This window comes from Phyllobates terribilis, unplaced genomic scaffold, assembly GCF_046119375.1.
Source record: "Phyllobates terribilis strain yellow unplaced genomic scaffold, ASM4611937v1 Scaffold_5__5_contigs__length_657084704, whole genome shotgun sequence".
NCBI lineage: Eukaryota > Metazoa > Chordata > Amphibia > Anura > Dendrobatidae > Phyllobates > Phyllobates terribilis.
This window is the reverse complement of record NW_027362765.1, coordinates 554,802,052-554,814,291: the sequence shown is the minus strand read 5'-3', so window position 1 is coordinate 554,814,291 and position 12,240 is coordinate 554,802,052. Positions and strand designations below refer to the sequence as shown.

The 12,240-nt window shown below is 46.9% G+C and overlaps 1 protein-coding gene across 2 annotated transcripts in view; it reads right to left on the bottom strand.

Moving 5' to 3' along the window:
* Window positions 1-12,240, bottom strand: part of TBATA (thymus, brain and testes associated) — a 96,831-nt gene that overhangs the window by 79,401 nt on the left and 5,190 nt on the right. The gene's annotated exons all lie outside the window — the stretch shown is intronic.

Sequence of the window (12,240 nt, the reverse complement as noted above, 5' to 3'; positions counted from 1 at the left end):
TTTGCTGTGAAAAAAGTTTTCAGCCCTTTGTTAAATAATGATACAGTATTTGCCATTACTACCTATTTGGGAAATGTATTCTATAGTCTGACTGTTCTGACTGTAAAGAACCCTTTACTATTTAGCTGCCGGAATCACCTTTCCTCCTCTCGTAATTAGTGCCCCCTGGTCCTTAGTATGGTTTTTGGAAGAAATGTCATGTGCCAGTCCTTTGTATTGACCACACATCTACTATATAAACGGCTTATCCCGTCTGTCTGTCCGTCCAGGAAATCCCGCGTCGCTGATTGGTCCGGCAGCGGCCAATCAGCGACGCGGGATTTCAGAACAAGATGGCGGCCGTTAGCGGCTCATCTGCCGCATGGAGGTCAGCGGCGATGCAGCTGGTCATCTCCCGGCTGCTCGCAGCAGAAGTACCCCGACCGGCGGCTCCCCGGTCCTCCCTTCACACTTGCCATCGGGAGATCAGCGGCCCTAGTCGCTGATCTCCCGACGGTAGCCGCATGAAGGTCAGCGGCGATGCAGCCGGGAGATGACCGCACAGGCAGCGCCGTTCTCCGGTCCTCACTAACACGGGTCACTGACAAATCAGCGATATTGGGGCAAAATTTAAAACACCGCTGTCCTGATTGGTCGTGGCCAGCGGCCGCCACCAATTAGCAACGAGCACAGTCCGGCCGCGAATTGGCGCCGGATTTGAAACATGCTTCGCTGATTGGTCGCACCCGCCTGGCCGCGACCAATCAGCACTATTGTCGTGAAATTCAAAACACCGCTTCTCTGATTGGTCTGATTGAAACACGCAGGCCACCGTCGGGAGATCAGCGGCGACGCAGCCGGGTGATGACCGGTGCTAGCCGGTCATCTCCCGGCTGCTCGCAGCAGAAGTATCCCAACCGGCGGCCTCGCTCCCCGGTCTGCCCTTCACAGTTGCCGTCAGGAGATCAGCGGCCCTAGCCGCTGATCTCCCAATGGTAGCCCCATGGAGGTCAGCGGCGATGCAGCTGGGAGGTGACTGGCGCCAACCGGTCATCTCCTGGCTGCTCGCAGAGGAAGTACCCACACAGGCAGCGCCGCTCTCCGGTCCTCACTAACACGGTTCGCTGATTGGTCGCGGCGGATCATCTGTTTAATAATTTTGTTAAGTTCTATAAGCAATAATATTTAATGATAAAGTATTATTTTACCCAGAAAATCCTGTGTATTCATTGCATTATTCTTAAATCTTCATAGCGGCATCTGCAGCATCTGCTACTAAAGTGAATGCAGATTTGTGCCTCTCCACGCACTTAGTCTTGGCGTGGAGAGGAGCGAATCTACAGACAGCAGCAACTCAGGGCAGTATCTGAGAGCGCGTGCTGTGCCTCAGATCCTGCCAGGAGCTGCTGTAGACAGGACAGACAGCGCTGGAGCAGAGGTAAGGAAAGAAGGTGAGTATTAGTGTTTATTTTTTTAACTGTGCTGTGGGGATGGGGGAATGAGGAGGTCATACAAAACCAGGATGAGGGGGGCATACAAGCCAGGATGAGGAGGCCATACAAGCCAGGATGAGGGGGCCGTACAAGCCAAGATAAGGGGGACATACAAACCAGGATTAGGGGAATGACGGAGCCTTACAAACCACAATTAGAGGATGAGGGAGCCATACATACCAGGATAGGGAAATTTAACAGTAGCTGCTGCATTTCCCACCCTAGGCTTATACTCAAGTCAATAAATTTTCCCAGTTTTTTGTTGTAAAATTAGGGGTCTAGGCTTATACTCGGGTCACCACGCACAGGCAGCATGTGACCCCCAGCTGCAGCTGGCTCTTGCTTCCGCTTATGTCACGACTATTTGCGGCTGCAGCCAAGGGGTCTCCTGTTTCACGTTCCACGGTGAGTGATGGGCTGTGGGCGGGGTTATCCCCCATCCCGTCACACCCGGCATCTACCGCACGTGCATTCATTGACAGAGCGCGCGGTGGATGCTGGGTGTAACACGATGGGGGATAACCCCGCCCACAAAAACCCGTCATTCACCGTTGTGCGCGGAACAGGAGACCCCTGGCTGCAGCCGCAAATAGTTGTAATGTAAGTGGAAGCAAGAGCCGGCTGCAGCCGGGGGAATTACGTGCTGGCTGTGCGTGGTCAACGATGTTGTCACAAGCAGTATTGACAACATGATGTAATTACAAAATTCATTAGGGGCCCCGGGGGGATACATTGGGGGGTTAATTTAAAGTAGTGCACAACCCATTTAAACACTGCTTCGCTGATTAGTTGCGCCCGGTCGGCCGCATACATATTCTAGAATACTCGATGCGTTAGAATAGGGCCACCATCTAGTATGTTTATAAATGTAAATGAGATCCCCTGTGAGGCTTCTTTTTTCTAAGCTGAACAAGTTACAACATTTGGAAAGTTGTGGAATCATTGCATGTTCACATTGCTGCAGTTTGTTAGAGCATTTTAGTGGCAAGTTTTTAGGAGGGCCATCAGAATATAGATATGCCCTCCGGAGGTAGAGCTAGGTAAACTTAGGTTCCCCAACAGGAAGCCAATAGGCAAGTGTAAAATACATAGGATATTTTACAGAAGAGACTTCCAGAAAAAGTCTTAGACTTGAAATTTAATTTAAACTAGACCCCCTTAAACCTCAGTCTAGACAAATCAGTTCTCATACTTTGCACTGACGAGGGCCAATAGCCCGAAACACCATGTCTGCAAATTGAGATTCTGATTTGGCTTTTATCCTAAGTCATATTGCACGACTTGTTAAAGAGTTGATTGTGACTTGTAGGATTACTGCTTCCAATAGGTGACACTATAGAGTTAAATTCCTCTTTTTCTCTGAAGAGGCAATTTGCATATTAAATTTCCCAGAGGAGCATTGCATGGCGAATACGCCTCCTTACCTTGACATGCCAGAGCCAGTATGTCACTATCCACAAGGAGAAACGTTACCCCTTAGACCTCAGTCCGGACCCTCTCATCTAGCCAAATCAGTTCTCATACTTTGCACTGACGAGGGCCAACAGCCCGAAACACTGTGTCTTCAAATTGAGATTCTGATTTGGCTTTTATCCTAAGTCATATTGCACAACTCGTAAAGAGGCAATTTGCATATTAAATAAACTATAATAATTAGCGTTAGCAAATCTCCAAGGGTGCGTCTTCGTACATGTCACCCTGCACTCAATTCCGGCATGATTCATTCAGGCTTCACTCATGCAGGCCTAGCCAGGTAACAAAGCTAACCACTCCACTGGTTACTCATACTCCTCTCTGCACCTCAACAATAGAGGTGATGTCTCTTTCCTATTGGAAGCTCCTTGTCTTCGGGTCTGTTCCTGGGTAGACCACATGTGTCAGCCTCCAAATGGTGTCCTTGTGGCTTTCACTCTGGCCTCATATATCTACTTCTAGTACTTCACAGATGTTGCACCCAATCGCCTCAGTACTTACAGTAGTACGCAGTGGGCTTCTCTCTTACTCTTCCCACTTTGGGTCACACACCATCTCTGGCTCACAGGCACACTCTTCTGTGACCTTACTTTGCCACACTTTTCTATTTCCCAGTGGTGAATACTTCTCTTAGGCCCAGGACGGGCACATAAAGTCTCCACTTCTCCTCCTAACTGGCACATTATACCTTCAAGTGTGTCCATCCCTTGGCTAACAATTACATTTCAGGCTAGATCTGACAGTTTAGCTGTCACCTGAATTACCAGCTTCCATGTCTGACTCCGAATGGTGGGAAATCATGATTTAATACACAGCATGCTCTGTACAAACGCAATAAACTTCACAAACTTAACATACAGTACATGGCTTATTTACATACACACTCAGTCGTACACGACCACCCCATTGATACTCAGGGATACTACTGGGGCCACATTTTATATTTGCAAATTTTATATGTACATAAGACAATATAAGAACAAGTGCTGATATAGCACTCAGAATAACAATAAGCAATATTAGTGGGTGTCTTGCCCAACTTATTGGCAGAGGAGTAACACAGAGCTTTTTCAACCCTTTTTCAAGTTACTGGAGTAAAAATGGAGCCCTGGGCACATCAAGTTTAGCTTCACCTTCCTCCCTTACCCTTTTTTGTTAAGCAGAATGTGGACACAAAAGGTATTTTTGCTCTACTCTCAGGCTATTGGTAGGCACTTATTAGTAACCGTTCCCCTAGGAAACAGGTGCCTCTTTTGCACCCCCTATAACCAGCAAACAAGACAATAGAGATCCATGAAACATGAACATTTCATAAAATTAAGTAGAAGAGAAGCTGAAGGTAAAATGTTAGATGAAAGTAACATTGTGTGACCTAGTTGTTCCAACCATGAAGGAATGTGTAGTGCTGGCTAAAGCGTAACAAGTTGGAAGCCACTTATGTCTTAATTGACACTTGTCAGGCCAAATATCTCATATTTTACAGTGCACTTCACCTGCTCGTACCGCTCAGTCCTAAAAGAGAAGTCACACGTACTCTAAACACACATAGAAAAAGTTGGCAACTGCTTTAATATTTTATACACAAGTGTTTGCAAGTATCGTTTTAGAGAACCTGTTCAGGATACTGTAAGTTGGAAATGTTGCTTATTTTGTCAGTGTCGTGTTATTAGTAGGAACTCAATGAATGATACTGGCACATAAATAATAGACTGGGATTACCTTATTATTTCACACTTTAACATATTAAGACTAGCAACATACTGTTTGCTAAATTATAGGCCAATGAAATTTAGGGACAGCAAATGCATGTTGGCAACAAAGTCACACAGGACAAAAGTGAGTAGGCAAATATCACGGTGGTTTATGACACCCCACTTTTTCTCGGTTGATCACTACTTTAACCATACCTTGTAAAAAGTAAAAATAATATGCTATGATTTCTGTGCCCATGGGGTGCAGACTAATGCATAAATTAGGAAAAGGAGGAATGAGGCCAACCCTGCGTATATGAACAAATAACACAACTAATAGCAATGTCGCTATTGAAAAGTTCTGTAATGGCTTATAGTAATAGAGCACTTGCAGTAATAGAGCACTTTCATAATAGCATTGAAGGGGTTCTCTAGCACTTAAATATTGATGGTTTATCACCTATTAATATTTGATAAATGGGGTCTTAGGAACATCCAATAGAGATGGGCGAGCACTAAAATGCTCGGGTGCTCGATGCTCAGGTTGAGCAACTTGGAATGCTGGGGTACTCGACCCGAGCAATGAGCCCAATGTAAGTCTGTGGTAAACTCGAGCATTTTTCAGGAAGCTCCCCCCGGCGGTCTGCAGAGGACCTAAAAATTGCCCAAATTGGAGGGAACAGTGCTCAAATGACATGGCAACAGCATCGGGAAAACCCCTGGAAGCATTTCTGACTTCCAGGTCACTGCTGTCAACAATGTTGTCAGAATATTACGCCACTTTTACGGACTTACAATAAAACATACAAAAACGAAACCAAAATGGATTCTCCTGGGAAATATGTTAAGGAACATCCTTTCCAGGGTAATGACTTGTACATAAGGCAAAAAAATAACCGAAAACAAAAATACTCCTCCACACCTTGGCCTATGTTCACACGTAGCGTTTTTGATGCGTTTTTGCACTTTTGCATTGCTTTCAACCGTGACAAATGCATTCACCAGGAAATGTTATTTTAACATTTTACAACCTTATCTGGACATGTGGTGTGAGAGACATGATCAGACACATCCTGTTTCATTTATGAAGGAGGGACTCTGAAAGTCACAATGCCTATTTTTATAGGGCCATCAGGCGGCCTTTACTATTCTTAAAGGGCCAGCAGTCGGCCCTCGCTATTCTTAGCGAGCCATCAGCCGGCTATGCTTTGTTGTTCCCATTAATAAAGAGTGGGTCTCTGCGTATGCAATGAGTAGCAGGTCTGCCCAAAATTTGGACGCACCCCAATACCCCTTTGAAAATTTGGATGCACCCCAATACCCCTTTGAAGAGGAGGGCCTCCTGAAAACAATGTTCCCATTATTAGGAAGTGGGTCTCCCATACTGTTTGCCTAGGCAGTGAATGCAAGGGCTGCCAAAAATTTGGACTTAATCTAATGCCCCTTGAAAGAGACGTAGAGGAGGGCCTCCTGAAAAAAAATGTCCCCATTATTAGGAAGTGGGTCTCCCATAGTGTTGGCCTATGCAGTGAATGCAAGGGTTGCCAAAAATTTGGAGGCACTCCAATGCCACTTGGAAGAGACGTGGAGGTCAGAGGACCTCCTGGAAACAATGTTCCCATTATTAGGAAGTGGGTCTCCCATAGTGTTGGCCTATGCAGTGAATGCAACGGTTGCCAAAAATTTGGAGGCACGCCAATGCCCCTTGGAAGAGACGTGGAGGTCAGAGGACCTCCTGTAAACAATGCTCCCATTATTAGGAAGTGAGTCTCCCATAGTGTTGGCCTATGCAGTGAATGCAAGGGTTGTCAAAAATTTGGAGGCACGCCAATGCCCCTTGGAAGAGACGTGGAGGTCAGAGGGCCTCCTGAAAACAATGTTCCCATTATTAGGAAGTGGGTCTCCCATAGTGTTGGCCTATGCAGTGAATGCAAGGGCTGCCAAAAATTGGAAGGCTCTCCAATGCATCTTGTAAAAGACGTGGAGGAGGGCCTCATAAAAAATTTTTCCCATTAGAAAGGAGCGGGTCGCCTATACTTGTAATGCCCATGCACTAAGTGTATGGGCTGACAAACATTTACCCCCGGGGGTTATACATGAACATACTGTATAAAAACATTTTTTAAAGGGCATCATAAACGCCCTTTAAAAAAATTATGTGGGTGTTGCATCACGGACCACAGTCACCCTGGTGATATGGTGGTGAAGAATGAGGATGAGGAGAAGGAGGAGGACAAGAGCAAATAGCCAAAATCAGGAAGCGTATACCCATGTGTGGGTGTGAAAAGGTGCATGGGAATACATATTCCAAAAAAAGACACTGGATTTGAATTTGTTACGCTGCTATCATTCGGTGGTGTTGAGAAGTCTGGCCCAATCCAGCCCTTATTCATTTTTATAAGAGTGAGCCTGTCAGCATTTTCAGTTGACAGCTGGATGTGCTTTTCAGTTATAATTCTACCAGCAGCACTAAAAACCCGCTCTGATAAAACGCTAGCGGCAGGGCAGGCAAGGACTTCCAATGCGTAGAGAGCCAGTTCATTCCACGTGTCTAGCTTGGATACCCAACAATTATAAGGCACAGAAGAATCACGGAGGATGTTGCTACAGTCGGCTAGGTTCTCCCTCAGCATCTTCCCAAACTTTGCACTCCTTGTGAGAGTACCCCGTGCCTCTGGGCCTGTGCGATGGGGGGGGCTGAGAAAACTCTCTCAGAACTTTGACAGTGTTCCCGTGCCTCTGCTGGATTGGAGTTGTGTCTCTCTCGTCTGTACTCCTTGGTTGTCCAACGAACTGTGACCTCCGCCACCACAATGCCTTGTGGTACTGCCCCATTTTTGTAGACCTGTCCGCCTCAGGAATAAGAGATATAAAGTTCTCCTTGTAGCGTGGGTCTATAAGTGTAACCAACCAGTAATGACTGGCACCCAAAATTTTGAGAATGTGAGGATCACGGGAAAGACATAAACTCAGCCATGCGTGCCAGACTGCTAAAAGGCAAGACTTCTGTGTCCTCACCAAGAGGACGACTGACCATGCTCTCCACCTCCTCCTACTCCTCCCTGTCCTCAGGCAATCCACGGTGAACAGACGGTATGACAGTTGTGTAGGTAGTACCATCTACAGCGCATGAAACTAGCTCCTGTTCTTCCTCCTCCTCTTCCTCATTGTCACCCAATCCATATTGGGATGAGATGAGGCTGGGCTGTGTGTAATCACCTTGTATGGTTCCTTGTTCAATCTCATCGTGCTCCGCCTGCAATGCATCCTCTTTGATTGTGAGCAGAGAGCGTTTCAGAAGACAGAGAAGTGGGATGGTGACGCTAATTATGGTGTCATCGCTGCTCACCATCTTGGTGGAGTCTGACATCCATGTCCACTCCTGAGGTCTTATGTGTGGAGTCTGAACTGAATACCGACGGCCTTGTTGATGCTGATACTCAACAACTGCCCTCTTCTGCTCACAAATCCTTCCTAACATCTGCAGTGTAGAGTTCCAACGCATGGGGACATCACACACCAGTCGGTGAGCCAGAAGCTGCAAACACTGCTGAAGCACGGCAAGGGCGGCAGAAGCTGTAGCTGACTTTTTAAAATGGGCACACAGGCAGCATACTTTGACAAGCAGATCTGGCAGCTCCGGGTAGGTTTTGAGAAACTGCTGAACAACGAGGTTAAGCACATGGGCCAGGCATGGTACATGTGTGAGCTGTCCACAACTATTCAGCATTGTGCAGTTTGTCATCTAAGCATATTAGCTTCAGCACAGCCTGTTGCCACTTGGCTGAGGCAGTGCTTCAGTGCTTCCAGCTTGTGACTGATGTGATCATTTCGGCTGAAGAGGAGAAGGAGGCCGATGAGGATGAGGTGCATGAGCTGTAGACTGTGGGGGCAACCCTAATTGACCTAGGGCCCGCAATCCTCGGCGTCGGGAGGACGTGTTCCATCCCAAGGTCCGACTGGGTCCTTGCTTCCACTATGTTAACGCAGTGTGCCGTCAGCGAGATGTACCGTTCCTGCCCACAAGCACTTGTCCACATGTCCGTGGTTAGGTGGACTTTCCCAGTAACTGCATTGTTGAGGGCACCGCTAATGTTGTGGGACATGTGCTTGTGTAATGCCGGGACGGCACACCGGGAGAAATAGTGGGGACCGAGTACCGAGGGATGGCCGCCGCCATCAGGTTGCAGAAAGCTTCCATCTCTACGAGCCTAAAAGGCAACATTTCGAGCGCAAGCAATAGCAAAATGTGGGAACTTAGTAGCGTGGCTTGTGGGGCGTTGGCTGCGTATTTGCACTTGTGTTCCAAGGACTGGGGTATGGACAACTGAACACTGCTCTGGGACAAGGACATGCTTGCTGATGGTGCTAGTTGAGAGTGTGCAATGACAGGCACAAGGCAGGAGGCATCTTCGCATGCACTATGGACAGGGGATTGGCTTGCACGCACAACAGCGGAAGAAGCAGTGGTGTCACCTTCAGACACTGTTCCTGGACCCTGGGGTTTGGCCCACAAAGTTGGGTGCTTTGCAGCCATGTGCCTGATCATGCTGGTGGTGGTCAGGCTGCTAGTTTTTCTACCCCTGCTGATGCTGGCCTGGCAGGTGGTGCAAATGGCCTTTTTGGGGTTATCGGCAGAGTCTTTAAAAAACAACCAGACTCGGGAAGACCTAACAGTTATACTGGCAACTTCCTTCGCGTTGGTGTTACGGGGAACAGTTGCCTGCCTTCTGTCTGCGACCACCACACTGCTTCTTCCTGCCTGTTGGGGTGCTCTGCCTCCCTCCCCCTGTGTGCTGCTGTCCTCACTCTGCATGTCCTCCTGCCAGGTTGAGTCAGTTACTATGTCATCCATCACCTCATCTTCCACTTCTGCACCCTAGTCCTCCTCCTGACTTTCTGGCAATTGTGTCTCATCATCGTCCACCTCTTGTGACACTTTCCTCCTGTCGCCTTCGTATGACCGTGGCTTCTCAAATATTTGGGCATCGCTACATGCGATCTCCTCTTGCCCCTCTTCAAGTGGACCAGGCGAGAGGTCCGAATCTATAAATGGAAAAGTGAACAGCTCTTTGGAGAGTCCAAATGTGGGATCAGTTGTTTCTGGGCACTCGGCATTGTGGGAGGAAGGAGGATCAGGGTGAGGAATATGCGGTCCAGACTCACGGCTACTGAGACTTGACTGTGTGGAAGACAGGGTGGTTGTGATTGTGGTGGCTGGAAGCATTATTTTCTATCCAACCAATAACCTTTTCATACTGCTCTGTGTTCAATAGTGGTGTTCTGCGGTCCCCTATTAATTGGGACAGGAAGGTCGAGCGAGAAGATGTGGGTGTTTGCTGTGCACAATTTCAGCTCTGCATGCACCATCACCATCACGTCCAGTTCCCCATCCCTTGCCACTTGCCATGCCCATTTTAAATAGAGGACAATATCTTCCACGCTCACTACAAATGGCTGAATTTGGAGCGAACTTATATGTGATCCGTGTGACAGACAAACCACAGTTTTAAATAGCTAGCTTGCAGGTATCTATTTTTAACAGCAAACTGGTGTCAAAAGCTTCGCTCACACACTGAAACAAAATTTTAATGGAGGCCAGAAATGGCAGAATTTTCAGCGCAATTATATGTGATCCATGTGACAGACAAACCAAAGTTTTAAATAGCTGGCCTGTAGGTAACTATTTTTAACAGCGCCGACCTTGTGTCAATAAGTTCACTGACACACTGCAACAAAATTTTAATGGAGGCCAGAAGTGGCAATATTTTCAGCGCAATTATATGTGATCCGTGTGACGGACAAACCACAATTTTAAATAGCTGGATTTTTAGCGCTGTAATATGGAAAGGACCTGGCTCTATTCTGCAGTGCCAACAAGCAAATGGCGCAGAAAAACGGTGTTCTGTGGATTGCTTTTTAAGCAAATAATCAGGATTAAGATTAAAAAAAAAATATTCCTGGCCCCTGATACCTGTGACTATTTCTACAAATATCTGTAAAAGTACCAGCAGACAGAACTGGAATGGACCCTGTTGCTATATGCACTGCAGTCTGCTATATACCCTGCCTGCCTGCCTAGCACTGATGTCTCTGCAGCTGGATTAGTCCTCAGAAGGACTGTTAGTTGAGATGGATATGTAGAGAATGTTGTTGAATACCTACACTAACTAATAAACAACCAAATCTCTCCATAGCTCAGCAGCACCTCTCCCTACACTGTCTGATTCCAGAGTGACTTTGACGAGAATGGCGGTGCCAGGTCTGATATAGTCCTGATGATGCTGTGCGGCCAGCCAATCACTGTAATGCCACAATCAACATGGCATTACAGTGTGTGGCAGACAATCCCTGCATGTTGATTGGTGCTCTAAAGAGCGCCAAACATGCAGGGAGGGGACCCGAGCTCCCGCCGAGCAACAACGGAAATACTCAGCGAGCGCCGAGCATCTCGAGCAGTGAGATGCTCAGGCGAGCACCGAGCAGTAACGAGCATGCTCGCTCATCACTAACAGCCAACAGTCACTACAATGAAGGGATGATAGTCCTGTGATAACTGTATCGCCTTCATTATTTACTGAATATGCTCCTTATATTGTGTTGATAGCTGGGGGTCACAAAGAATAGATCCCATTGATCAAACCCTGGTGAATCATCTTAAGAGTGCATTTACATTTGCCGATTATTATGAAGGAGTGTTTCTAAGAGCACAAGTTTTGCAATAATTGGCCAGATCAAACAGGCTGCAAACCACTTGGCGAACAAGCATAATGCTCAGTCATGGGGTGAAATGCTCTTAACTTTGCTTTAAATATCGTAGTTCTTGGCTGCACATGTCCCATTTACACAGAATGATGTGCTGCCTAGAACAATTACTGTCTATGGCAGGGATGTTAAACTGAAATACAGAGAAGGCCAAAATAAAAAACTTGGACAGAGTTCCAGGCCAACCTTGATGTCTATTAACAGTCCTCCACACAGTATAATGGGTCCTACATAGTCCTCCATACAGAACAATGGGCCCCACATTGTCCTCCATACAGTATTATGAGCCCCACATAGTCCTCCATACAGTATAATGGTCCCACATAGTCCTCCATACAGAATAATGGGTCCAACATAGTCCTCCATGTAGCCTAATGGCCCCACATAGTCTTCCATACAGTATAATGGGCCCCACATAGTGCTCCTTACAGAATAAAGGGCCCAATATAGTCCTCTATACAGAATAATAGGCCTCACATAGTCCTCCATACAGTATAATGGCCCCACATAGTCCTCCATACAGTATAATGGGCCCCACATAGTGCTCCGTACAGAATAAAGGGCCCAATATAGTCCTCCATACAGTATGATGGCCCACATAGTCCTTCATAGCATATAATGGGCCCCACATAGTGATCTGTATGGAATAATGGGCGCACATAGTTCTCCATACAGAATAATGGGTCCCACAGTCCTCCATACAGAATAATGGGCCCCACAGTTCTCCATACAGTATAATGGGCCCCACAGTCCTCCATATAGCATAATGGACCACACATAGTTTGCCATACAGTATAATGGTCCCACATAGTCCTCCGTACAGAATAAAATGCACCGCA